The sequence below is a fragment of the Mangifera indica genome, chromosome 3 (genome assembly GCF_011075055.1).
Source record: "Mangifera indica cultivar Alphonso chromosome 3, CATAS_Mindica_2.1, whole genome shotgun sequence".
Classification (NCBI taxonomy): Eukaryota; Viridiplantae; Streptophyta; class Magnoliopsida; order Sapindales; family Anacardiaceae; genus Mangifera; species Mangifera indica.
This window is the reverse complement of record NC_058139.1, coordinates 15,823,264-15,850,778: the sequence shown is the minus strand read 5'-3', so window position 1 is coordinate 15,850,778 and position 27,515 is coordinate 15,823,264. Positions and strand designations below refer to the sequence as shown.

Below are 27,515 nucleotides of genomic sequence, written 5' to 3'. Positions count from 1 at the left end.
ACGTGTCCTTATTCATTGTAATGTCGGGATTACAAATGTTTCTAGAATGACTACTTAATGCATACATAGATTCTTATGATCAGTTTTATCGTAATTCCTACCATTGTAAGAACATGTTATTTCTCCTTACACTATTGTAAGGACTATTGTAATCCCATATTATTACACGTGTCCTTATTCATTGCAATGTCGGGATTACAAATGTTTCTAGAATGACTACTTAATACATACATAGGTTCTTATGATCAGTTTTATCGTAATTCCTACCATTGTAAGGACATGTTATTTGTACAATCATATAAATAGTCAACATATGAATTAACAATTAAGTTGTTTAAATAATTAAATCAGTCAAATGATGTGGCAACTTAGTTTTACACACAATTCTTTCTATTTGGGCCAAATTATTAATTTATTTTATTACTAAATGGCCTAGTCAATGCCATGTTACTTTCATCATGTCTTTGTTTAATGTACTTCTAATGTAATATCTTGGAATCAAGTTATTTCATTGACAAAGAGATAGGTAGATAAGTTTGATTATGTTATTATGGATACTTCTAGTCAAATTGAGATATTCACTTGGTTTACTTTAGAAGCCATCATCATATAAGCTTTTGCTTCAACATTTCCAACTATGATCACTTACGTAATTGATACTGTTAAATAAAATATTTATCTTGTTATTTTATATGTAATTAGTTTTAATTATTTACTAGGATTAGTAATCCTCATATGATTTATATCCATGTTCATACTAGGATTTAGAATCGTGTTCATATTTTGACTATCTTGTAATATTATAAATTGTACTTCATTTGATGAATAATATTTATTCAGTTTTATAAAGCCAATTCAAAGTTCTTCATGGTATCAGAGCAGTCTTAGATCTTCTTGTATTATTTTTTTTTAAGATTTGAAAAACAACTTTTTCCCCCTATAAATTCTTCTTTTTCTCAGGTTTAAAAACCTGATATTTCTCCATAGGTTTTAAGGTTTTCTTTGGCCAATTTTTTATCCCCTTATATATTTTTCTCTTTTGCTATTACCACCCCAAGGTTTTGAAATTTTTAAGCACACCTCTATTTTCTTCTGCCAATTGCTGACCTCTCTCTATTGCTCGTCCCCTCTATTTTTGGCCTTTTGTCTACCCAAAAATTGAGCCCTTGTCAACCCAATCATCATTTTTGATGAGCTCAAACCTTTTTGGCATGCCCGAGATGTCATGTTTTCTCTCTCCTATGTATCATTATCGAATGTATTTTTTTTTCTTGATTGGCCACTTTTTCTATTGAGATCGAATAGGTTCTCTGGTGTTCTCTTTCACTAGCACCACGACTACTCCCTTTGCCATCGTTGTCACCTTTACTTATTTTGGTTGCTTTAACACACATTTTTCTTTTTTTTTGTGAGCTTTTCTGTTGCTTGTTTTCTCTACCGAAATTGATACACCTTTAGTTCCTACTATCTCTGACTGGTTAATAACCTGTTGATAACTGATTCCAAAAACACCTCTAATTCCTTTTTCCTTTTAACACTTTGCCCTTTAGCTTTTTTCTTGCCAACAAATCTTTTTCCTACCATCCATCATGGCTCTTCTATCGCCACTAGTTCTTCATCTTTGTTCTTATTGACCTCTTGTCAGTTGCTACTATCTTAGCTAATTTGGCATTTACTTTCTTGATGTTTTTGCTACCTACAATGGTTAACATTAGGAGCTATTTTTCTTCCTTCATGGTTCGTGATACTTATCTTGTATGGAAGTTCCAATTTCTTGATATGCTTGTCATTCATGATTAGCAGCATTTGATTAATGTTGACGAGCAACCTCTACTGCCACTTTTCCATGACATTTTTAATATGACTTATTCTCACTAGTTGCACACTGACAGATTGGTTTTGACTTAGATTAAATCTATAATATCACCCATCCTCATTTAGTCTTTGTTATTGTCTTATTCCATTACTTTTAAAGCATGGTCCCTGTTTGATTATTATTTGAATTTGGTTTCTAGAATCCACCTTTGGTCCATTCGTGACAAGCTATGCACTCTTTAAAAAGCTTCAAATCAATCAATGGCCAATTATCTCATTGATGCCAAGTCTATCTTTGATTCTCTTATTACAACTAGTTTTCCTATTTTAGATGTTGATTTTGTAGAGTACATTGTTGATGGTTTAGGTCTCGAGAACCAATCTTTTATTACTTCCCTACATTTTCAACCATTTACCATATTTGAAGAACTCTACGATTTTCTCATTTATGAAGAGCATCTTTAGAAGAAACTCTCTAGTATGCCTCCTCTAATTGTTGCCATGGTTGCTACTAGATCCTCCCCTCAATCATCGGATTCATCCAAGTCTTTTAGCAAATACAAGTTCCATGGTCATGATAAACATGGTTGTGGTCATGGTCATTATTATGGTAATCTTAGATAATTTACTTCTTGCCAATAATCTCAAGCCTCATATCAACCTCCTTTGTTCCAGACTCCGACAAGTGTTCTTCCTGAAGGCACATATCAAATTTGTGACAAACATGGGCACTTTGATTGTGTTTATCCAAAATGAGGAAATTTTGCCTTTATAGTTGATTCTATGACTACTCCTCTTGTTATTATGTCTGTGTGTGATCCCTTTTATTCAAATTAGGTTTTGGACTCTAGTGCTACACATCATATGACACTTAATGCTTCGATCATGTCCTCTCCTCACTGTCCCATTGGTATGTCTTATATGATTGTCAGTAATTGTCATTTATTGTCAATATCATATCAAGGGTTTGTTTGTTTGTTCAAATCTTCTCATTCTCTAGTTATTTTATATGTTGTTCAATCATAAGTTTTCTTTGACACTAATTCTATTTGTCTTCTTGACTCATGCAGTTTTATGATTAAGGATAAACAGACAAGCCAAATTCTTCTTTCTCGTCACAGTAGTAACAGTTTATATTAATTAAATCCTTCTATTATTGTCGTTTATCCGTTTTTTCATGTCTCGTTTGATATTTGACATCACCATTTTAGTGATTCAACTTCCACAGTGCTCAAAACTATTCTTGACTTCGTGTCCAATTGAGTTTGTCCTTCATAGGATTCATCATTTGTCTGTCAAGTTTGGCTTCTTAGTAAAAGTCATCGTCTCTCTTTTACCAAAAGTAATTATACTACTCAGAGCCCTTTCGAGCTTCTTCACCTTAATGTCTAGGGTCTTGCTCCTATCTTGTTGTTATCATTATTTCATTATTATTTGCTTATTGTTGATGATTTTAGTTGGTATACATGATTATATCCTATATTTAGAAAGTCTGATATTACCGTTGTTTTTGCTAAATTTAAATTAATGATGGAAAAACTTTTTTCTTGTTCTATTCAAATTATTCGTTCAGATGGTGGTAATGAATTTGATACCAAATTATTTTGTTCTTTTCTTAAGTCTTATCTTCATTTGAGAAGATGATCGTCTTCCTAGACATCTTCTTTTAGGAAGACAAAGAGTTTTATCTTCTTGACAAAGCTCTTTGTCTCCTAAGCTTCATTTGATGTTGATCAAGTATCCAATTGAGTGGAGAGAGATAATTAGAAGGAGAGGAAACTTCAAGAGGGAGAAATCACCAACAATGGCATTGGAGTTTGAAAACTAAACCCTATGGGGGAAGATGTCTTTTTTTAAAACTTGACCTAGGGGGAAAACTTTTAGCTTTTAGGGTTTTGGGGGGAAAAGACATTAAATTTTAATTTATTTTTAATATTATAGATAAAATAACAATTTTACCCTTGAAACTAATAGACTTAACCCCCTCATGGGTGGGTGCTAGAGATTTTCATATTTAAGGATGGAAACTTGAGATTAAAGGATCCTTTGGGAGGGAATAATTCCTTTGGCCTTAAAATTTTTTATAACATCTAAAATTGTCTTATATTATCCCAATGTTTGGGATATAATGTAACTTGTGATACATTTTGTGAAATAAATGTGCACAATAATTTCCTGTATTCAAAAGATTTGTTGAGTAATTCATATGTTAAATTTTAACGATTCAACAAATCTTTAGGAAATTTTTTTTGTCTTCTATTATGTATTTTACAAAATTTATCGAATTCTTTCATTGTTTAGGGATGTGTCCATAAAAATGAAATTACTATTTTTACTAGACTAATAAAATTATTAAAATATCTTAAACCATCTTGTACACATAAATTAACACATGACATGTACATTTAACATGAAAAAATCTATCACCTAAATTAGGCTTGGTAAATTTTTGTTAAATCAGTAATTGAAATTGTATTTGCAAATGCATTATTAAATGAAATTGAAAAAATTTTAAAAACTAATCTATATTCTTGTAATATTCCTTTAATTATTCTATAAATATTATCGTTCGTATACCAGTCATCAAACACCCTAAATGTCAAAATTCTTTTTTGTAATTGAAATTTATTATCCATTCAATGACAAGTTATACCCATATATGAGTTAAATTGTTAATGGTCACTCCAAATATCACTACATATAAACATACGTCATTATAAATTTGTAAATAATTGAATTAATTTTTTTTATATAAACATAGTAATGATCTTTTTAATGTACTTCTAGCAATACTTTTATGTGCATGATTTAATACAGTTTTACAATACTTATTAAAACTTAAATTTTTAAAATAATGATCTACTGTTATAATTTTTGCAAATACTTCTTTATTTTTATTATCACTATAAATAAATAGAGATTTATGTAGAGAACCATACTCGGTTATTTGTGTTTAGCCTCTATTTTGCCCATTTTTTTTTCGAATGCTTTGACTCCAAGTGTCATTTGAATTACCCATATCCATCTCCTTGTTTGAATTTATAAATTTGCTTACAATAATTGTAAACAACTTCATAATTACCATGTTCTTTTTGTATTTTCTTAAAATGAATTTTAAAAATATCAGAGTTATGAATTTTTTATGGTTGTTGTTCTGTCTCCACTTGTTGTTGTTATTATTGTTTCACCTCCACATATTGACTTTTACCCTTTTGTGTTGAAAAATCTTTCATAAATTAATCTTCATGCGTATTTGATATATATGAATATTGTCCAAATCTCTTATTACGTGAAAAAATTTCACTACTTACTATTTTTTGATAATAAATAAAATAAATTATATACTTAATTATGAAAGATAATAAAAATAATAATAATAATAGATAATAAATAAATTTAATTATAGAGATAAATTCTATATTTAATTATGAAATTGTATAATAGAAAGATAATAATAATTAAATTGTAGAAATTAAAATTGGAGTTGATAAAAATAAAAGGAGAATTTAATTAAATTTGAGAGAATTTGATTGAAAGAATAAGAAAGTATTAAGAATTGAGAGAATGAAAAATGAGAAAGTTGAAAGATTGAGTGAACATTTATAAGTAAAATTTTAGCCAAAGGACTATTTCCCACCCAAGGTATGCTGCATTTCCAAGTTTCCTCTCTTTAACTTTGAAAATTCTAAATGTCGACTTATGAGCAGTTAAAATTAACGGTAGCAGGGTAAAGGCGTCATTTTATCAATAATATTAAAAATAAACTAAAATATAATCTCTTTTTACCCCCTAAACTTTAAAAACTAAAAGTTTCCCCTAACCTAACTTTTAAAAAATAACAGTTTTCCCCTAGGGTTTCGTTTCTAGATCTTTAGTGTCATTGCTAGTGGCCTCTCCCTCCCAAAGCCTCCTCTCTCTTTGGTAGTCTCTCTTCTCCCATGTGGATGCTCAATCAACATTAGAGGAGTTGTGGATGACAAAGACGAAGACGAAGACGAAGTTGTCTAGGAAGATGAAGGGTCTTCTTCTAGGAAGATGATCGTCTTCCCCGACAAAGTTCTTTGTCTTCCAAGGCTCTTCTGACATTGATCGGGCATCCAAATTGGTGGAGAGAGACCATCGGAGGGAGATGAAGCTTCGAGAGAGAGAGGCTACTGGCAATAGAGTCGAAGATGGCATCGAAGATCTGGAAATGAAACCCTAGAGAAAAACTGTTATTTTTTAATACTTAGGCTATGGGAAACTTTTAGTTTTTAAAGTTTAGGGGGCAAAAAGAGATAAAAGTTTAAAGGGTTAGGGTTCTAATTTTCAAGGTTAAAAGGGGGAAACTTGGGAATGCAACATACCTTGGGTGGAAAATAATCCTTTGGCCAAAATTTTATATCAAAAAATAAAAAAATTAATAAGTCTAACAACCATATATTTTGCAAAGGTTACAGAGCAGCCTTTGCAAAATTTGTAGGAGACCATTATGGTCGCTTGCAAATTTATACTTTTTCAATTAAAAAATTCAAAAAAATTTAATAATTTTTATTTAAAATTAATAATTTTTTAATTAAATTATTCAACTGCTGGTTCATGAATTTGTAGGAGACCATTATGGTGATTTGACAATGCAAAAATAAGAAAAACTTGAATCGAACCTTTAGAATCTAATTCTGATTCTAGTTCAAATCGGTTCCAATTTTGGTAGTTCTATTTTTGATTTTACATAGACCAAATTTGGTATTACATAGGCCTATTTTGGTCCAATTAATGGGCCAAACCAACTTGTGCCTAAGACTACTTGGGTTCTTGTTTCATCTTCTCTTTGATAGAATTTGGTTGGTTGTCGTTGGGTTTACAAGGTCAAACATTATGTGGATAGGTTTGCCAAGAGGTACAAGGTTTGGCTGGTTGTCAAAGGTTTTCACAAGCAAACAGATATGGATTTTACTAATACATTCAACCTTGTTGTCAAACTGACAACTATCTGCATAATTCTTGTTCTTGCCACCATGTATGACTAGTTATTATGCCAATTTGATGTCAAAAATGCATTTCTCCATAGGTATCTCATTGAAGAAGTGTTCATGGAGTAACCTCTTGGGTTTATAGACCCTAGTTGACCATCCCATGTTTGTCATCCTATTAAGGTAATCTATGCCTTAAACAAGTACCTCGAGTGTGGTATCGTTGATTATATTCCTTTGTACTTGACTTTGGGTTTGTCAATAGTCATTTTGATTCTTTACTCTTTATTCGTCGTACCTTCATATCAGTTGTGACTCTATTTGTTTATATGGATGATTCGGTTATTACTAACTCTGATGCATTGGTTGTTACAAACTATGTCTCTACCTTATGTTCTGCTTTTGCTTGCCAAGATTTGGGTACCCTTGGTTTCTTTCTTAGTGTGGAAGTTGTTCGACAGTCCACAACTTTGCATCTATCTTAACAATGCTACATGGTGGATTTGCTTCGTCTATTCCAACTTGACTCGTATGCTCTCTGTGCCACCTCTTTTGTTAATTCCAAGGCATCATTGTTTGTTCATGATGATTTATTCCTATACCTTACACTTTATCGTACCATGGTTGGTGGCCTATAGTATTTTACTCTCACTCGGCCTAATATCATCTCTATTATCAATCAAGTAGCTCAATGCCTCTTTACACTTACTTATAAGGAGATACGTGCAGTCAAGCATATTTTTCAGTTCTTTGTTTCATGGCCTTACTTTTCATCATAACTCTAGTCCTCATCTTACTACCTACTTAAATGGTGATTAGGCTACCGATGTCTCCATATGTCACTCTATCACTAGTGGTTGTGTTTTTCTTGGATGCAACCTTGTCTATTGGATTGCTGAGAAACAAGTTATTGTCTCCTGATCTAGTACCGAGGCAGAGTATCGTGCCCATGCACATATGATTGTTGATGTTTGGTGGTTTTATTATTTTTTATGAGAGCTTGACATTCCACTATATTTATCTCTATTTTTGTTGTGTGACAATCAATCAGCTCTGTACATGGCTACCAATCATGTGTTTCATGCTCACACTCGACATATTAGCATTGATCTACATTTCATTTGTGAGTTGGTTGCTCGTAGGGCTATTTGACTCTGACATGTTCTTGCCATATCTCAGCTTGTCGATATATTTACAAAAGGACTATCTCATGAAAGCTTCATCTTTTTGTGCCATCAATTGCAGCTCCGTGAGCTACCATTACAATAGTAGAAGAGTTTTAAATAAAATATTTATCTTATTAGTTCATGTGTAATTAGTTTTAATATTTACTAGGATTAGTAATCCTTATACGATTCAAATTCCTGTTCATACTAGAATTCAGAATCTTGTTTATATTCAAGCTATCTTGTAATATTATAAATTGTACTTCATTTGATGAATAATATTCATTTAGTTTCACAACCTTAATTCGAAATTCTTCGGATACACTTGGTTCAACAAGCCCAATAACTTATATGACCAATATGCATTATGCTTACAACATCCTCTATAAGACACGTTTGCCTCTTGTGTTAGCATTTAACAAAACTTGGGTCTCATTACGAATTTGTTGTAGAGTTATATTTTGTTCTATATTTGGATAACTTCTTTATGGAATCTTTCAGTTTTTTTGTCTTGTTTATTTGTTAGCAATGATTTTTGATTTCAGAAAAAAATTGTATCAACGACTTAGTCTTTGTTTTTGGATTTGGATTAGTCCCTTCTGTGGAACCTTATTTTCTGTTAAGAGATTTCAAGTTCGTTATTGATTTTATATCCCTATTTCCTGAGCATGCATTTTGTTTGCATCCATGATATGTAAATTTTTTTTCACAGTTTCTTCTTGAAAAATATGATTAAATGTAAGTAGGCCTAAACTATCGTGGGTGAATATATTTCTTATGAGTTTTCCTAGTTTTGTTCATTCTTTTGATTTCAGATGTAACATTATGCAAGACTTTGAAGCATTTCAAGCAGTGATGAATTCTAGTCACTCATACACATATTGTTGGAAATAATCAAACATGCTAGGATCAAATTCTAGGAAATTTATAAATAGATATTTGCGTAGTTGGATTACTTTTTGATGAAGCTTCTTTGAATACGATGCAAAGTATCGATGTAAGTCTATTCCCACGACCCAATTTGCATTACGTATTGCTTTTCAATTAGGGAGACAAGATATGTGTTTTACATTGGTAGGAGAAAAGGGGAGAGAATCTTGCCCTCTAATAATAAAAATTAGCATATTTTTTCTTTTGGGGAGACAATTAGGACTTTTTATAAGAGTCCAACTACCAATTATTAACTACCAATAACTACCCTTGGCAGTTAAGAAAACCAGATCGGATCAACCCATCATGGGTGGACCTGTATCAAATATCTCTCACTCACACATGACGGAAGACCCAAACCAAATGCTTAGCCACAAAAATCCCATGCAGTAATGCGTTTCATACTTACAAATGTGTCGTGCGACCTCGTGAGCAACCTGTATTTGAGAGCTAAATACTATGCATTTGCTAGGAATAACATAGTTGTTTCAATCCGAATAAAATAAAATAAAGCGTTAGGCTCACAACACCCCAAACTTACTCGATAACACTAGCTGCCTTTAATCTCTCATTTATCATTGTGTTATTTTCTTATGTATCCATGATCAAGTCCAATATTCATATAAATGACATGATCGACCGACCAATGGACATACATAACATGTAAATCTTCTTGTTCTATTTGAAATTCTCAATTTAAACTTAGTTGCTTTTCTATTAATGTTTAATAGACTAAATCATGCATGAGCATAGGTTCTAAGCTAAGATAGCAACACTAAGAGTAAATATTGAACAACAGTAAAAAGTCAAAGGGTACTAACAAAAGGTAATCTCATAAAGTCTCACGTAGTGAGGGAATAGGGATTCATCCTCTCACTACTTTAAATGGTCGTTTTACTTATGTACATATGGTATAAATCATGTGCTACAACTTGTATTTTCTCAAATGTCATTCACAACACTATATAGATCTTAGTTTATCGTTACACCCAGTGTCTAACCTAAGTTCTTAATCATCTTCACACTTGTAGGTATTTATCTATATTAAAACTTACATCTAGCATTCACAAGTTATTTGGACTTGGGAAATCCAAATTGGTCATTTTCAAATGCATCTATTCATGACCTTATCTTGATCAATCATCAAGGCGACATTTTAACTTAGATAAATCTTTCCTTCAGAAATTTGTCTCTCATTGGTATACTCTCTCAACATCACATTTCTTAAGAATAATGTCTCATCTTTGCTTGCTTTCTTAATGTCAAAGGCGATTGCTTGTATGAGTGAGTCAATCTATAACTTGTGTGACATTACAATCTTGTTGAGCTAAAAACAATGTGTATGTAGTGAAAACCTAAGAATTTCGGGACACAAGTTCAAAACATAAAATGAACTTGAATTCATGGTTTTCGACATTGTTTTACCAGTACAATATATAAGTTTAACACTTATCAATCATAGTCTATACAATCCAAGAGATTTAATGTGTGCAAGATATAATTTTCTTGAAACAATCTCGGTCAAAAGATCAATGACCATACAATACATAGAATTATATTGTACGTTTATTTCCCTCTTGGAAATGGAGTCTCTTATTACGTTGTGTCTAATGTCGATACGTTTGGTTATCTTATAAAAATTCAAGATCTTTAATTTCAACAGACAACTATTGCTTCGGCAATATCGTCCTGTTTACGCAGATTCACGAAAAATCTTCTTAACCAAACAGTTATTTGTACATTTACTAAACAGGCTATATATTAGGCTTCTGATATGGATACGGCTATGTATCTCTATTTCTCAATACTCTAAGATATGGGCCCTTTTGGAGTAAGAAAGCATAGCCATAATTTAATTTGCGTTGGTCTAAATTCTTTCTCCCACTGGCATTTCATTAGCTAATCAAAAGCAAATTCGATCTTTTAAAAATATCAAAAAAATTTTACATATAACCTTTCAGTGCTCTTTTAAACATTTACTTATATCGATTAACCAGCCCAACAACAAAAAAAATGAATATTTGGGCATGCATGCACTATAACATACATAATATATCTGATGGCATCTGAATAGATATCTATTGACATTTCTCTGCTTTTATCTTAATTTTTGGGATATATCTCTTTTAACTCAATAATTCATCATTTAACACAAGAATATCAACAGCTTTACTGTATATTATATTATATTGTTCTAGAATCTTTTGAATATTATGCTTTTATGACAGAGTTAAAAGTTTCTTTGAACAATTTCTCTAGATTTAAATTCATAATATGTAATCTGTTTTCCCATATTCTTCAAGTTAAAAATATGGACAACCATTCTTTGTGATTATCACTTACTTCAAATCATTTCTAGCTATCAATACATCATCACACACATTGATAGAATTACAAATTTATCATCAAACTTTGTCACATAGACATGATGGTCTTAATTAATCACTTCAAAGTCATAAGATATTAACACTTATGAAATTTCAAGTACCAGTATCTAGATGACAATTTTAGGTCATTCAACGTCTTTGAAGCTTGCACACTCTACGTTTTAGATCTATTCACGCAAATTTCTTTGTCAAGTTTTTCACTAAGAAAAATTGTCTTGACATTCATCTGGTGTAAGTCAAACTCTTACAGCTTTATTGAATGGTTTTCTAGAGGTTTTTTGTGATACCCTTAGGCGAATCCCACATCGACAAAGCATGGGAAAAATGTTGGGTCTGTCTATGTATCCCACATTGGTTAGTGGTGGGAGAGTTTGATTGGTTAAATAGCTTGTGAGCTCCTTAACTGTTAAGACGCGTTTTGGGTTGTAAAGCCCAATAGCAAAACCATGATGGACTGTGTGTCCAAAATGGACAATATCTTGACAATGGGTCGGGTTATTGGACGAGGGATGTTACAAATGGTATTAGAGCAACTTCGTATGTCCTCTTGAACGATGGTGGGACAAACCTCAGTGAGGACGCTGAGTCCCATAAGGGGGGGTGTATATGATACCTTAGGCAAATCCCACATCGACAAAGCATAGGAGAGATGTTAGGTCTGTCTATGTATCCCACATTGGTTAGTGGTGGGAGAGTTTGATTGGTTAAATAGCCTGTGAGCTCCTTAACTGTTAAGACACGTTTTGGGTTGCAAAGCCCAATAGCAAAACCATGATGGACTGTGTGTCCAAAGTGGACAATATCTTAACAGTGGGCCGGGTTATTGGACCAGGGATGTTACATTTTTCAAACTAGGTAATACTCACATTTGGACAGTTGTATTTATGTGAAAGTTCCTAATAAACTTTCAAATGTTAATTTATTCAATCCATCTTGGCCAACGAGTCCTAATTCAACATGTCATATATTCGCATTCATATTCATACATATAAGAGAAACAAATAATTAAAAACTTAACATTATCAAAGTGTAAAGTGACAAACACCATATAACCATTCAACCAACAAACCAAAACTATAGAATTCAATTCTACCGCATTTCAATAAAACACCCAGAGAAATTCAAATTATATCCTAGTTTAAGAAAAACAAGTATTTTGACCAAGATTTGTTGAATATTTAGAGCATATTGGATTTCGTGTAGGTATAAGATTTGATCACCTCGTAAAACTCATTTGCTTGTGTCTATTCCTCTTACTACAACTCTTGTGTAGTTTCCTACATACATCCAATTCAATTTATTCAGAATTCAACAAAAATATACTAAAGATCTTTTATCATGAGCTACTTAATTAGTGGCTTCTGAGTTTATAATCCATGTAAGATAATACTCAATTAATATCATAGTACTAGAAAATAAAGTTTCATCACTTTATGTTGAACAAGACTATCATTTTTAGCTCCGTTCATTTGCAGATGATATAATTCTTATTGCTTCTATTGAGCTATTCATCTTGATTTTGTCTCTTCTTCTAGTACTTTTGCCACTCTTCCATTTCAATTCCTTGTTCTTATTCTTTGAGCATTATACGATCTCTTTCTCGTATTAGGACTTAAGCCGCTCACTTTTAAACTTGATTTTATAACATATGCACGAGTACCAAGTTCAGCTGCCTCAAGGGCATTTGTCTTTTAGTTCTATGTGGCAAGAACAATTAACAAAATCTTTCCATTTTCATTATGGGTTATATGCACCTTCATACGCTCCTACTATAGGGAAGAAATCGCTTTTCAAAGATGAACCTACTGTTGATGTATCAGATTACACATAGCTGACTTCAGTTCCATAATCAGATTTGACATTGAATCAAATTCAATAATCAGTTGTCTTTATTTAGGGACTATAGTTCCTCTAAACTTTTCAATCAAAACCATACTTCTAGCATATACAGTTGAACATTAATGGTACTCATATAGTAGATCATTATTCATGAAACTAATCAAGATATTGTATGAAATGAGTCTTGCTTCTAACATGAGTGATGTACGTCTACATCACATTTGTGTAAGGCACTGATTGAGTTTTTATCCCTTAGTCAGCCACAACTCTATCTTAACCTGATCTACGGCCTCCAAAGCCTTTTGCTCATCTAAGATATTATGCATTTCAAATGTCATACATTGTAATTCTCTCTATTCAGTATCATTCTCATTCAAATCAGCCATCATTTTTTAGGATGTTATGGTTAAGTAGATCACAGAGACACATATATCAGATACAACGCTATCAAATACACATCAATTGTCACAACTACATATTAAAATTTAAAATATCTCACAAAAGGCAAAAAATCAAAAGTTCACTATGTTCCCAATCATCTTCCATGACATAAATGTTTGACATTTTAAACTTTAATCTAATTGCGTCAATATTAATTCTGGATAAGAATTTCACTAAAAGCCAAACAATTATTTCCCACCCAAGGTATGCTGCAATCTCAAGTTTCCACCCTTTAACTATGGAAATACCAAACACCCACCCATGGTCGGTTAAATTTAACAGAACCCTAACACTTAAAAATTTTATCTCTTTTTACCCCCCTAAACTTTAATAACTAAAATTTTTCCCCAACCTAAGTTTTAAAAAATGGCAGTTTCACCCTAGGGTTTCGTTTTGAAATCTCCGACGACATCTCTAGCTTCATTGCCGATGACCTCTCCCTCCTGAAGCATTCTCTCCTTTCGACGATCTCTTTCCTCCTATTTGGACGTCCAATCGACATTGGAGAAACCTTGGGAGACGAAGAACTTCGTCAGGGAAGATGAAGTTCTTTGTCTCCCCAAACGAAAACGAAGTTGTCTTCTTCGTCTGGGAAGACAATCATTTTCCCAAAGGTCTTCTTTTGGGAAGACGAAGAACTTTGTCTTCCCCGACGAAGTTCTTCGTCTTCCCCAACGAAGTTTTTCGTCTCCCAAGGTTTCTCTGACATTGATCAAGTGTTCAAATGGGAGGAAAGAGATCACCGGAATGAGAGGATGTTTCAGAAATTTCAAAACGAAACCCTAGGGTGAAACTGTCATTTTTTAAAACTTAGGCTGGGGGAAAATTTTAGTTTTCAAAGGTTAGGAGGGCAAAAATAGATTATATTTTAGTTTATTTTTTAATATTATAGAAAAAATGATGATTTTACTCTTACCACCGTTAATTTTAACTGCTCATGGGTAGGTGTTTGGTATTTCTATAGTTAAAGGGTGGAAACTTGAGATTGCAGCATACCTTGGGTGGGAAATAGTCGTTTGGCCTTTACTAAATTCTATCAATCTTAGAATTCCCATACTTAACAAATATATATGATACAACCAATGCATCATCTATTTTGACTAGGACCATTTCATCAATCCCTATTGATCTTCGAGTCACTTTATCCATAATAAAGTCTCTATTACACTTGTTGTAACACTCAGATTCAGGTATGTCAGTAAACTCCACTTCCAAAATTACCCCTAAAGTTGATTTTATAACTTGTTGTTTAAAGAAATTGTAAAAGAATTATAGAAAACTACTAAATGAGCAATAATTTTTAAAGGGGGTAAAATGGTGATTTTAGAATGATTTAAGAGACAAAGTGGGAATGTAAATTGAATGGCACATTTGAAATTATATAATGGTGCTAAGGGATTTTGGTAATTGGCTAAGGATAAATTAGTCATTTTTATAAAAGGTTAAGGGTAAATTAGTCTAAAATGCATATAAAACCAACCAACTATTCATTTTCTTCTTTCATGGCCGAGAATCTCCATAATTTTACTAAAGCTTTTTCTTCAAGCAAAAATTCATCAAAAGACCTAGCTAAACCACCTAATTTTCAGAGCCTCCAGTTATAAAAAGTATAGATCTATCAATTCTGGTAAGTTTTAAGATAAAAAATTTAATTTTTAAGAGATGTGAAGTTTAGAGTTTTGATGGATAATTATGTTTTTGGTTGATTAAGGTTACTAGGAAGAAGAAAAAAAGGAGGATAGACTTCAATCACCTAATTAGCAAAGAAAAGGTAAGAATTTCATACTTTAGATACTTGAAGTAATTTGAGTTAGGTTATTTAAATAACCTTCACTTATATAAGTGTGTGAGGTATTAGAATTAAGGTGATTTATGCTTAAAAGAATAAAGAAATTCATTAGGACTTATGAAGTAATTTTTTGCCATAAGGGTATTTTAGACATTTCATATTCTTAGGGTTAGCTTAATGGATTTTGTGTATTGAGTATGTGACAAATGATGAATTGATGGAATAATTTGCACTAAGGGTAGGCATATAACTTTTGGCCATAAGGACAAAAGTGTTATTTTATATTATATAGGTTAATTTTGCTTAATTATGTGCATGACATGTGTAATAACCCTTATATTAAACCTATATTGTATATTTTGAAATTAATTCGATGCATGAGATAGATATAAATGCATGAAAAAATAATATGATGTTTGATAAGGAGTGAAAAAGAATAAGGGAAAACAATGAGTGGACATATTTCATATTATGGTTATACATGTATACATGAGGAATCATAGTATATACATGATTTCAGAAAAATAAAGAAAAGGGAAAAACATTTTCTAAGTTATGCATGTTTTCGGAAAATGGAAAACAAGTGTTTTTGGTTTTATAATGACTCATATGATACAAGAAAGCCGAAAACATGCTTAAAATCCTTACACGTGAGTTGTACTGTATGGACAACAAAGAAAGATATTAGCTGTATTGTGTGGACAACAAAGAAAGATATTAGTTGTACTGTTTGGACAACAAAGAAAGATATTAGCTGTACTGTGTGGACAACAAAGAAAGATATTAGTTGTACTGTGTGGATAACAAATAAAAATGTCAACTGTACTGTGTAGACAACAAAGAAACAAATAGAGAAATATGCGTGTAAAAGAGGATTGTACCTTGTATGGTAACTGCGAGTATTATCCTAGGTAGTCTAGACTGGTCAATGAAAATATTTTACAAACAAAAAAACAAAAGAAAGAATTAGCACATATTTATGAAAGTCATTTACATTAGAATCATGTATGCAAGTCTATGTAGTTGATAAAGAGTTGAGAAAAATGTACGATTAGAAAATAGAAAAGTCATGGCACTCATTTATACATAAATCATAACGAGTGAATCATATTTGTATAGTAATGAAATGAATAAATGGGTGAAAGAAGAGAATTATGATATGTGTTTAATGCGTGTTCTATGTCAATTATTTTGTATATGAATAGCCCAGACACGCTGAGTATGGAAGAGATTAGTACTGGTATGATATGCTTTGAATATTGAGTATGATCTTCTTACTGAGTCATGGTCGCTCACTCCGTTTAATTTAATATTTTATAGGTAAAGAGTTACAGCAAAGGTTCCCGGGAAGCACTAATGAGATATGAGGCTGAGGGAGGAAGGCACCATATTTTTGTTGATTTATATGTTTTTGATGTATATGTGAATATATGCATAGATATATATACTTGATATAGATATTGGTGGATATGTATATATTTTGTTTCCTCTATGTATATATGTGATTGTGTATATATATATCCATATATATATATATGACTAGTCATTGAAAATAGTTACAAAGTTTCTGTGGGTGGTAATTTTTATGATGGTTATTATTAGGTATTTATTTTGTTAATTGTGAGTAGGTTGATGAAAATCCAGTCGGTTGGTAAGACTGGTTTGTGTGAATTGCTAATTAGAAGTGTTAAAGGGCATTAAAAATAATAATAAAAAATTTCCTCCGGCTCTCTAAAATAGGAGAACTCTTGTCGTTTTTCTGTAACACGCCTATTAGTTTGGAGAGGTTACATTTTTGGTATCAGAGCGCGATTTTGGCCGCTTAAAGGTGGATATAATAGAATATAATATTTATATATAGTTTTGCATTCTAGTACTGCATAGGTGCCCCTCATGTCTCATAGATCAGCTCTTGAGAATCTACTGTAGTAAGTTGTTTTCTTTGCCCGTATTCAAATAATAGAATGATAAAATCCTTATATAGTTACACTTATGTAGTTATTAGATGAGGGGTACCACAAGACGAGGACGGAGTCATGGAAGGGGTATTTAGAGAGAGACATGAGAGCCATCTAACCCTACCTCGTTAGGTGGTTTAGGATTCGGGCTAGCAAAAATCAGAGATATAGACCATTAGGTGTTGATCGAGAGTCAAGATAGACCCATACCTAAAAATATAGCCGGAGATGCTATCCGAGATGAGATTAGAAGTGAGATTCGTGAAGAGGTCATAGAAGAAATCAGAAATGAAATAAGGAAAGAAAGGAGAGGAGAAGTTGGAGCTCAAAGGCGGCTTGAGCCTATTTATTCCTTACCGAGTCAGCATACCCCCCATAAATTTAAAGGTACTAAAGATCCTTTGGTGGCTAATAAGTGGATCAAATAGGTGGAAAGTACCATAGATTTGTTTCCTATGACCGATAGAGAAAAAGTTTGGTATGTCAGTTTCTTGTTGAGGGGAGAGGTCTATGTATGGTGGGACCTAGTTAAAGAAACCAAAAATATGGATTTGATACCCTGACAAGACTTCAGAAGGGCATTTGAGGCCCAATACATAACAACTGATGTGGTAACAGTCAAAGTTCAGAAGTTCATTTCTTTATAGCAGGAAGAGGGTTCAATAAAGGATTATTCTACCCGTTTTGATGTCCTATCTAGTTTTGCTCTAGGTATGGTGAGTATACCTAGTCTCTAGTTAGACAGATTTCTTTAGGACCTTAGACTGGAGATAGCCTTGTATGTGCTAGTTAGACCACAACCTCCTCAAACTTATGAAGAGGCATTGGAGAAAGTATTAAGGTTAGAGGTATATGTTAATAAGCTACCTAAGAATGCACATTTCATGACAACACCTCTATCAGTGACAGTACCCCAAATAGTGATGCCAAGTTAATCAGTTCTACTTGTTTCATTGACTATTTTAGCACCTGCTACAACATCAGGGGGTAGTTCAATTGGCTCTAGTTTCATAAACAATAGGGGAAAAAGAAATTTCCAGTTAAAAGTAAGTAAAAAATGCTGGAAGAGTGACAAGAAGCTTAGAAAAGAAAATATTCTCCAGTGTCAGATTTGTGGGAGACGTTATAGTGGAGAATGTTGGTACTGACAGAAACAAGTGATTTGTTATAGATGTCGATAGCCAGGGCATATAGCAAAATATTGTTAGAGTATTGAGGTGCTAGTCCCAATACAGCCACAACAAATCCTGATTCTGCTAGTGTAACTAGGGAGAGGTACTAATGCACGAGTCTATACAACTACCCATAGTCAGGCGGAGGCTAGTCCATCTGTTGTTACTAGTCAGCTCTTATTCCACTCTGTTTCCTTGTATGCATTGATTGATTCAGGAGCTACACACTCATTTATTGCACTGGAAGTTATTAAAAGGGTAGGTTTAGTGTCTGTTAGATCTACCCATTCCATCAGAGTTGAGATGTCGTATGGTGGGAGTGTGATTACTGATAACATGTTAAGGGACCAGAGGGTAGTGATACATAAGAGAGAGTTAAAGGTGGACTTGATTGTCTTTGATATGCCCGATTTTGATGTTATCTTGGGCATGGATTTCTTAGAAAAATATGGAGTTGAGATTGAATGTAGAAAGAAAAAGGCTCGATTCTAACTCGACAATGAGGCTCGCTTCAATTTCAGAAAGGGTCATCAACCTAGTATGATGATCAGCACCGTAAAGGCAAAAAAATTGTTGAAAAATAGGTGTACGGGATATTTAGCTCATGTGGTGCATGAACGTGATATTCAAATATTAGGTGTACAGGATGTCCCAATAGTACGAGATTTCTCAGATGTTTTTCTTGATGAGCTACCAGGTTTACCTCTAGAGAGAGAGTTGGAGTTCAGTATAGAGTTAGAACCTAGCTTAGCCCCAATTTCAAAGGCCTCCTACCAGATGACTCTAGCTTAATTACAAGAATTAAAGAAACAGTTTCAAGAACTTTTAGATAAGGGTTTTATTAGACCCAATCACTCTCATTGGGGAGTACCCATACTATTTGTCAAAAAGAAAGATGGGTCGCTCCGTATGTGCATAGATTACAGAGAGTTGAATAAATGACAGTAAAGAATAAATACCTGTTGCCTCGAATTGATGATTTATTTGATCAATTAAAGGAAGCTTCTGTGTTCTCCAAAATTGACTTGAGGTCGAGTTATCACCAGGGGAGGATTGTAGAGCAAGATATTCCAAAAACAGCTTTTCGAACTCGCTACGGGCATTATAGGTTTGTGGCGATGCCCTTTGGATTGACTAATGCCTCAAAAATCTTTATGGATTTAATGAATCGAGTAATTCATGAATGCCTTGACAAATTCTTGGTAGTATTTATTGATGATATCTTGATATACTCCAGATCAGAAGAAGAACATACCGAACACTTGAGATTTATGCTACAAAGATTGAGAGAAAAACAATTGTATGCCAAATTCTCTAAGTGTGAATTCTGGTTAGACCAAGTAGTATTTTTGGGACACGTGGTTATTGAGGAAGGTATAGTTGTAAACCCTAGTAAAGTGGAAACAATACTTGAATGGGTGAGGCCGAAGACAGTGAAAAAGATCAGAAGCTTTTTAGGGCTAGCCAGCTATTATAGGAGATTTGTACAAGGTTTTGCCCTGTTGGCCAAGCCACTTACAACTCTTACTAGATAAGGAACTCATTTTCTATGGACTGATGATTATGAAATGAGTTTCCAAGAGCTAAAAAGGCGGTTGACTATAGCTCCTATTTTAGTATTATTAGAGAAGGGTGTAGACTATGATATTTTTTGTGATGCCTCACATAATGGCTTGGGAGCTGTGCTGATGCAAAGGGGTAAGGTGATAACGTATGCCTCTCGGCAGTTAAAAAATTATGAAACACGCTATCTTACCCATGATTTAGAGTTAACGGTAGTGGTTTTTGCTTTAAAATTTTGGAGGCATTATTTATATGGAGTTAAATGTAATATCTACACCAACCATAAAAGTCTAAAATATTTTTTCACTCAGAAAGACTTGAATATGTGACAAAGAAGATGGTTGGAGCTAGTCAAAGATTATGAATGTGATATTAAATATCAGTCAGGTAAAGCAAATGTGGTAGCTGATACCTTGAGTAGAAAGATTGTCATAGCTCATCTCACCACTCAGATAAAGTTACAAGAAGAGTTTCAGAGGGAACAGATTGAGGTGATAGAGAGTCGGGTGGCCAGATTGGAAATTCAACCTAATCTCCTTAATGAAATAAAAGAGAAACAAGTAGAAGATTTGTGGTGCCAAAAAATGAGTCAACAAATATATGAGGGGAAAACAACTGAGTTTCAAATGATTGATGGCGTGCTCAAGTTCAAAAATAGGGTATGTATTCCCCAAGATTTGGAATTGAGAAAGAAAATCATGAGTGAAGCACATGATACACTTTACACTGCCTACCTTGGGATAGTAAAGATGTATTAAGATTTAAAGAAAATTTATTGGTGGATAGGTACGAAGAAATATATTGGTGACTATGTAGCCAAGTGCTTGGTATGTCAACAAGTTAAGGCCGAGCATCAAAGACCTTCAGGTTTGCTTCACCCACTTAGTATTCCTGAATGGAAGTGGGAAGATATTTCAATGGATTTCATCATTGGCCTACCTCGAGTACAAAAAGGTTATAATGCATTATAGGTGATTGTAGATAGATTGACTAAATTGAGACATTTTATTCCACTGAAAGATAGTTTTGCTTCAAATCAATTGGCCCAGATTTATATACAAGAGATTATGAGATTACATGGTATACCCAAAACTATTATGTCAGATAGAGACCCTAGATTTGTTTCAGCTTTTTGAGGTAGTTTACAGAGAGCATTGGGTACTAGGCTGGCATTTAGTACAACATATCATCCTCAAATAGATAGCCAGACAGAAAGGGTGAATCAAATACTAGAGGATATGTTGAGGGCCTACTATTTAGATTACAAAATGACCTGGCATGGAATGGTTCCATTGATAGAATTTACATATAATAATAGTTACCAATCCACCATTAAAATGGCACCGTATGAGGCTCTTTATGGAAGAAAGTGTAAATCCCCATTACATTGGGATGACATAAGAGAGCGAGATGATTTGAGTTAAGTTCTTGGGCCTGAGTTAACCCAGAGGATGGTGAAAGATATAAAGACTATCAAGACTAGATTGAAGCAAGCTTAGGACAGACAAAAGAGCTATGCAGATTTGAAAAGGAAAGAAGTAGAGTTTCAACTGAGTGACAATGTTTTTGTGAAAGTAGCCCTCTACAAACACGTGATAAGATTTGGAAGAAAAAGAAAACTTGCTCCAAGATTTATTGGCCCATTTTAAATTGTAGAAATAGTGGGCAAGGTGGCTTATAGACTTGCACTTCCACCTAGTATGGATCGAGTTCATAATGTATTTCATATTTCTTTAATAAGAAAGTACATCAGTAATCCTTCACATGTTTTGAAATTAGATTATGTGGAATTAAAAGAAGATTTAGCTTATGAGGAGCTGTCCGTACAGATACTAGACAAAAAAATAAAAGAGCTCCAAAATAAGACAATTCCATTAGTAAAAGTATTATGGAAGAATCATAAGGTAGAAGAAACCACATGAGAGGTTGAGCAACAAATGAGAGAGAGATTCCTAACCTATTTGTTTAAATTTCGAGGGCGAAATTATTTTAAGGAGGGAAGAAATGTAACACTCGGATTCAGGTATGTCAGTAAACTCCACTTCCCAAATTACCCCTAAGTTGATTTTATAACTTGTTGTTTAAAGAAATTGCAAAAAAATTATAGAAAACTACTACATGAGTAATAATTTTCAAAGAGGGTAAAATAGTCATTTTAGAAGGATTTAAGAGACAAAGTGGGAATGTAAATTGAATTGCATACTTGAAATTATAATGGTGCTAAGGGTTTTTGGTAATTAGTAAAGGATAAAATAGTCATTTTTGGAAAAGGTTAAGGGTAAATTAGTCCAAAATACTTATAAAACCAACCAACTATTCATTTTCTTCTTCCTTGGCTGAGAATCTCCATAATTTTACTAAAGCTTTTTCTTCAATCAAAAATTCATCAAAAGACCTAGCTAAACCACCTAATTTTCAGAGCCTTTATTTATAAAAAGTGTAGATCTATCAATTTTGGTAAGTTCTAAGGTAAAAAATTTAATTTTTAAGAGATATGAAGTTTAAAATTTTGATGGATGATTATGTTTTTGGTTGATTAAGGTTGCTAGAAAGAAGAAAAGAAGGACGATAGACTTAAATCATCTACTTAGCAAAGAAAAGGTAATAATTTCAACTTTACATACTTGAAGTAATTTGAGTTAGGTTATTTAAATAACCTTTACTTATATAAGCGTGTAAGGTATTAAAATTAAAGTGATTTATGCTTAAAAGAATAAAGAAATTCATTAGAACTTATGAAGTAATTTTTTGCCATAAAGATATTTTAGACATTTCATATTCTTGGGGTTAGCGTAATGGATTTTGTGTATTGAGCATGTGAGAAATGATGAATTGATGGAATAATTTGCACAAAGGGTAGGCATATAACTTTTGGCCATAAGGACAAAAGTGTTATTTTATATTATATAGGTTAATCTTGCTTAATTATGTGCATGACATGTGTAATAACCCTTATATTAAACCTATATTGTATATTTTGAAATTAATTCGATGTATGAGATAGATATAAATGCATGAGAAAATAATATGATGTTTAATAAGGAGTGAAAAGAATAAGGAAAAACAATAAGTGGACATATTTCATATTATGGTTATACATGTATACTTGAGGAATCATAGCATATGCATAATTTCAGAAAAATAAAGAAAGGGGAAAAACATTTTCTAAGTTATGCATGTTTTCGAAAAATGGAAAACAAGTGTTTTTGGTTTTATAATGACTCATATAATATAGGAAAGTAGAAAGCAGGCTTAAAATCCTTACACGCGAGCTGTACTGTGTGGACAATAAAGAAAGATGTCAGCTGTACTATATGGACAACAAAGAAAAAAATAGAGAAATATGTGTGTAAGAGAGGATTGTACCTTGTATGGTGACTGCGAGTACTCTCCTATGTAGTCTAGACCGGTCAATGAAAATATTTGACCAAAAAAAAAAAGAATTAGCAAATATTTTATGAAAGTCATTTGCATTAGAATCATGCATGCAAGTCTATGTGGCTAATAAAGAGTTGAGAAAGATGTACGATCAGAAAATAGAAAAGTCATGGCACTTATATATGCATAAATCATAACGAGTGAATCATATTTGTATAGTAAGGAAATGAATAAATGGATGAAAGAAGAGAATTATGATATGTGTTTAATGCGTGTTTCATGTCAATTATTTTGTATGTGAATAGCCTAGACACGCTGAGTATGGAAGAGATTAGTACTAGTATGAAATGCTTTGAGTATTGAGTATGATCTTCTTACTGAACCATGGTCGCTCACTTCGTTTAATTTAATATTTTATAGGTAAAGAGTTGCAGCAAAGGTTTCCAGGGAGCACTAGTGAAACATGAGGCTGAGGGAGGAAGACATCATATTTTTGTTGATTTATATGTTTTTGATGTATATGTGAATATATGCATAGATATATAAACTTGATATAGATATTGGTGGATATGTATATATTTTGTTTCCTCTATGTATATATGTGATTGTGTATATATATATCTATATATGTATATATATCTATATATATATATATATGACCAGTCATTGAAATTGGTTATAAAGTTTCTGTGGGTGGTAATTTTTATAATGGGTATTATTAGATATTTATTTTGTTAATTGTGATTAGGGTGATGAAAATCAAGTTGGTTGGTAGGACTGGTTTGTGTGAATTGCTAATTATGAATGTTACAGGGTATTAAAAATAATAATAAAAAATTTCCCTAGGCCTTCTAAAATAGAGGAACTCTTGTCGTTTTTCTGTAACACACCTATTGGTTAGGAGAGGTTACATTTGTGTTAGGTCAAATATCTCGTATTATGTTAATTTTGGGAATAACGTTAAAGTAGTAGATATCCCTTCGTACATTATTAAGTATTGCTCTATAGCAAGCTATAATAGATCCACCTATCCCAAAGATTTCAAATTCTTATCTCGAACAAGATCATTGATTACGGGGCTCATTTTCATGCATGGATATTATCTCTTTTCCAATTAAAAGAATTCATTAGAGTATTGATAGTTTCGACATGTAATGTGTTAGTACCTAGTCAACAAACTTGCATGGAGTGGAAACATGTATTTCAAAACACCAATATGTGTTTTCGAAAAGTGGGAATGAGGTATTACATGTCTTTATGCATTGTAAGACCCATGAAACACATCTTATATACAGATCCAAGTACTACACAACTTCCAAGGACCGAAAAACAGGTTTCACGTGCCAAAAAGCGTTGGAAAGGGTTGTTCACGCGCTATCACGCACCGAGTCGACACTGCACACTCCTTCAGGCACTGTAAAGTTTTTGCAATGCCTCTTCACGTGCGAGGAATGAGTCAAATGCACCAGTTATGACTGTCACGCGCTAGAATAATGTTGTCACACGCGCACACGCATCGGTCAACCTTTTGACCATTGATTGGTCAACTGACCCGATGGGCGTTGACCAGTTTAGGTTTAACCTAGATGACTCAACGGGTTGACCTATTGACTGATGGTCTTGACCAACTCGTTGATCAACGGGTCAGGTAATCGGGTTTTCCTAATCCGATTTTGATTCGGTTCTACACGATGAACCTTAGTTTTCTGTCCTTCTAATTGACGGTTTTCCAACGATTTTCCGACAATGTCACCATAGGGCTTTTGTAGCCTAGTCGATGGTGAGATGTATCGTTCCAAGTTCTGGTGCCCATGGCGTCAGAATCCGTCGAAACAGCGAGGAAGAAAAACACATCTTGGGTCTCTATTTTGGGTCAATTTTCATCGATTCCGGCATTAATTCGAGTCGGTTTTCAATTTAAAACATATAGCACCATTCCAATTATTCATCCAACATATTTTCTAACACCAATTTCATGCAATTTTGGTCGAATTAAATTCATGCGCAAAAATGAATTTTTTAAATCAAAATTCAATATACAGATTGTAATTTGCACAATATACGCAATACGATTCATAGAAAACATAGCAAATACGCATCCTAGCTCTGATACCAATGTTGGAAATAATCAAACATGCTATGATCAAATTCTAGGAAATCGGTAAATAAAGATTTGAGTACCCGGATTACTTTTCGATGAAACTTTTTCGAATACGACGCAAGGTATCAACGTTAGTCTATTCCCACGACTCAATTTGCACAACGTATTGCTTTTCAATTAGGGAGACAGGATCTGTGTATTACATTGGTAGGACAAGAGGGGAGAGAACTCTACACTCTAATAATAAAAATGAGCGTAATCTTTCTTTTGGGGAGAGAGTTAGGACTTTTTATAAGACTCTAACTACCAATTATTAACCACCAATAACTGCTCTTTGCCAGTTAAGAAAACCATATTGAATCGACACATCATTGGTGGATCTGTATCCAATACATACCTTTAACACAGAGCCCCTCCCTTGCACTGGATGAATTTTATAGGAATTTAAAATCTGTTGGAGTATCGGCAGTTTCTGGTGCTGGAATGGAGGCCTTCTTTAAGGCCATTGAAGCAAGAGCTGAGAAGTATATGAAACATGCAAGTTTTGCCTGAACCTGGAAAAAATATTTTCTTCTGTTTTTCAGATCCTTATGATTAGTTAATGCTTTTTATATTTAAGCCACTTACTACATTTTGTCTAGGACTGATCTCGACGAAAGACGGGCTGAAAAGCAACGATTGGAGGAAGAGCACAGAAAGAAGAACATAAATAAGCCGAGGGAAGATATGAAGCAATCCAGGGTAGAAACCGTGGTCTTGAGTACAAGTTTGAAGGACAACAAAGCCAACAGTTGGGATATGATGGTTGAAGAAGAAGAAGATGAAGACGAAGAAGTAGATTTAGATGATTATGATAGATTTACCGAAGAAGAAGAAGATGATGTAGATGAAGATGAAGAGATTGCTAAGTTTTCCTTCTAATGGAAGTTTTGTTTGTGAGAACAAAAACTGAAATAGAACACTCTGTATAGGACCTTTAACATTAACTAAACACATTTTGCTTTTGAGTTCATAAGGTTTTTCTTCTAGGATGACATCGCAATTTGCACATTCCAGTGTAAAAAGGCCTCTTCAGAACTTCATAGATATAATACTTTTCGAATTGGTTCAACTTCTATTATTTTCTGGTTGGAAAGGGTTTTTAATAATTTAATACAGAAAACTTTTTGAGAATAAATTGAAATTAACGTATTTTTCCAATTATATTAGGGGGTTCAAAGGGCTTCACTTACACTCATGGTGGAAGCACAGATGGCCGATACGTTTGAAAGCCATTTGCGCGCTTCATGCTTGGATTTTATTATTTATCGAGTGTCTTCAACATTTTTTCTTTTTAAATTTTTATTGGATCAGATGAGTGACACATTTATGTTATACTACAGCACATTGGTGGAAAGTGCCAAAAGGCTGGAGATGCTTTGTCCATACATTTTAGTAGCCACAGAATCTATTGAAAATTCCATTTTTATTAGGCATCAATTTTGTCTCGTTTGCCAGGCTTACAATTTTTTGCCCCAGTACATCAGGACAAGCGATAAAACCATTTATTTTAGGCCAAACGACTATTTCCCACCCAAGGCATACTGCAATCTCAAGTTTCCACCCTTTAACTATAAAAACATCAAACACCCATCCATGGCCAGTTAAATTTAACAAAACCCTAACGGTGGTAAATTTAATCTTATTTTTTCCCCTAAAAGTTTAAAAAATAACATTTTTTCCCTAAGTTAAGTCTGAAAAGATCGCATTTCCCCCCCTAGGGTTTATTTCCAAACTCTTTCACTTTCTCCGGCGCCATCGTCGATCGTCTTCCCCTCCCAATTGTTTCTCTTCCACCGACGGCCCCCCTCAACTCCACCCCAATCCATCCGGTGTAGAGAGACATCGTCTGGGAAGAGAAATCGTCTTCCCAGATGAAGACGACTCATCTTCCCAGAGGATAACGAATTGTCTCGTCTTCGTCTGGGAAGACGAAGAACTTTGTCTTCCCCGACGAAGTTCTTCGTCTTCCACTGCTTCTCCGA

General features: G+C 33.3%; 1 pseudogene; it reads left to right on the top strand.

The window, feature by feature from the left end:
• The first annotated feature begins 499 nt into the window (after nucleotides 1-499).
• LOC123210227 lies at nucleotides 500-26,412 on the top strand (annotated as a pseudogene).
• The last annotated feature ends 1,103 nt before the right edge of the window (nucleotides 26,413-27,515 follow it).